The sequence below is a fragment of the Hippocampus comes genome, unplaced genomic scaffold, assembly GCF_001891065.2.
Source record: "Hippocampus comes isolate QL1 unplaced genomic scaffold, H_comes_QL1_v1.1 scaffold1155, whole genome shotgun sequence".
Classification (NCBI taxonomy): Eukaryota; Metazoa; Chordata; class Actinopteri; order Syngnathiformes; family Syngnathidae; genus Hippocampus; species Hippocampus comes.
In genome coordinates, this window is record NW_017805396.1 from 1 (window position 1) to 2,713 (window position 2,713).

General features: G+C 40.9%; 1 long non-coding RNA gene across 1 annotated transcript; it reads left to right on the forward strand.

Moving 5' to 3' along the window:
* The first annotated feature begins 588 nt into the window (after positions 1–588).
* On the forward strand, positions 589–2,331 carry LOC109517752 (uncharacterized). Its single transcript, XR_002168606.1, has 3 exons — positions 589–1,141; positions 1,976–2,032; positions 2,105–2,331. It is a non-coding gene; the product is annotated as an uncharacterized LOC109517752 (long non-coding RNA).
* The last annotated feature ends 382 nt before the right edge of the window (positions 2,332–2,713 follow it).

Below are 2,713 nucleotides of genomic sequence, written 5' to 3' on the forward strand. Positions count from 1 at the left end.
GGCGAGTAAGGCGGCGTAAGCAGTCCGGTTATTATGTACATGCGATGACGGCATCGCGAACACCTTACGGATATTCTTGGTGAATTTAATTCAACGTGGTTACTGCGTAAATGCGGCACATTACGCAATTTACGTTAATGTTTGGTCGTAGCTTAGGACCAGGTCACAGGAAATGATACAGAGACACGGGTTTCAGAGACACGGGTTTCAAATAAAATATTCTGGATCAACAGGACATGTCACAGGTGAGATTGTGCATCCATATGTCTTTATTTAGAGCACCCAACAAAAGCTGTTGGCTTCGCTTAGAATAAACCACTTAGCTAGCTAACTAGCTAGTATACAGCAGTAGTTGTTTTAAAAAGTGCTCTATAAATACAGTTGAGTTGAGTTGAGGTTGTGAAAGACAAGCCATCAGAGGATCCCAAAACATGGCTACAGTGAGCACTGAAGGGCAAAACCCAACAGGTACATTCATTTGTAAAAGTAGAGACAAAAAATATTTTGCATGCCAACTCATCCGTTAACCTTGCTAAATTGTTGCCCAGGGCATACGAAAAAAATGGCCATCAGGTGACAGTGGTGCAAAGGTCCACCAGGATCATGCCGCAGAAGTAGTAGATGGGCGTATGTGGATTGTGGATTACTGGATTGGAACATTAGCAACTAGCAACGATCGAGAAAAGGAAACAACTAACACTTGAGGATTATTTTTTTCGGTATAAAAGCGTCCTCGAAACAAAACAACAAAGGAGATGGTGTTTGTGTGGAAGAGAAGATGACGCTTCGGTCACGTAATCGAAAGCAGCACCCGTCAAACGACGGCCTGCGCAAACATCGCGTGCTACACGCGGCCCGCATAGCTCACGCCGAGTTTCGAGTTCATCTGATGAAGATGAACATGCTCCACGTCCCAGACCAAAGCTTGGCAGAGCATTTTGTGCCAGCGATGACGGCAAAGAGGCTGCATGTGGCCGACGCCGGGCACACGTCAGCGATTCACCGGAATCGTCTCGTAATGGCGACGGCGAAGATGATGAATTGTAGAGCGATTTGGATCCGGATCTGTCGGACGAATAAGTGCCTTCGGACATAACGGAAAGCAGCTGAGAGTCCTCGCCAGAGCCGCTGGAACGAGGAGGTAACTGCTGACGAGTTTGCAACTTCCCATTCAAAACTTCATCACTTCTTATGCCTCATCAGTTAGTTTTATGCACCGCTCCATTCCCCTCTACAGTATAAGGGTGCCAGTAACACTAATCATTTATGTATGGTTGATGCGTCTCGTAGATGTGGATGAAAATATGTGCCGTATATGTGCTGACTTGCGTGTCGCCATAGATTGAAAACAAACAAACAAAAAAAACAGGACACATTTGGTCCGCTCAGCTCTGCAAAAACCACTAGTGTTAAATAAGATAAGATAAGATATCATTTATTTTTCCCACATTGGAAAAATTTACAGCCTTCAGCAGCAAGATTGTGGGTAGAAAGAGAAAAGAAAACAGTTCAATTAAGTGCAATATAAATACAAATATGGATAAGGTCAATAAGTTCAATTAAGTGCAATATAAATACAATAGTCACAGTACTATTCACATTCACATTTGTTGTCATATAATTTAAATAGTTTTATGATTTATTTATTTATTCATTTTTTATTCAGCAGCCTGACAGCAGTCGGTAGGAACGAGCGGCGGTATCTCTCCGTCTTGCAACGCGGGTGTAACAGTCTCTGACTGAAGGAGCTACCGAGTGCTGTCAGGGCGGGCTGGAGGGGGTGGGAGGGACTGGAACAAATTCATATTCCATTTCATTTCAAATTGGATGCTAAGCAATGTGGAATCAATGGTGTAAATAGCAGTGTGTGAACATGTATACGTGTGTGAGAGATGTTGAAATGTAAGTGTATAGCAACAATAAAAAAATAGACAAATACAAGTGTGGTAATTGTACATACTTCTATAAATTACAGATTGTCCAACCAGAAGCCAAAAGATGACGACTCCTTGCTTTGGTGGTGGAAAGAAAGGTAAATAAAAGTATTCCACCTCACTCTGCAGCAATATATATTTGCAACTTTTTATGTTTCTATAATTTATAGGTCGTGCATCTGGACGTGGTGGGGATGAATCGATGTGGCGACAAACTGGATGGAAGCCATAAACCATCCTCTTCACAGCTGCACTTTCGTTCATTCAATTTGCATGTTTGTTCATAGTTCAATAGTTTTGTTTTGTGCAAATAAATTATTTTGCGATAAATACATTTTTTGTAATGTTGTTTTGTCGGAGGAACACCTTATTGAGGTATTTGAGCTGTCACAAAAGCGTAAAACTTGAAATGATGCTTGAAATGCATGCTTTTACAAAAAGCTCATTTTCTCTGGATTTCTGAAGAAAATCTTTGCAATTTTCTGATGCTGATTGCCAACGAACGATAGAAAGATAGAAACAAACTTTTTTTTTTCTGCTGAAAGAAGAGAGAATAACCTTTCTTTTGACAGTTGCATGTTTATATAGTCGTAGAACAGAAAATTCTGTGGGCCTTGCAATCAGTCAAAATTCAGTAAAATGTGAGGGATTGAGGGGGTTGCTCCAGTGAAAAGGGGTGGTATTCAATGAGTTAATAGTAATGATGCACTTTTTTAATGTCAAATGTCAGTTGACAGTTTTTTTTTTTTGGGCTGTTTTTTCTGTTCCGAGGGATGTTT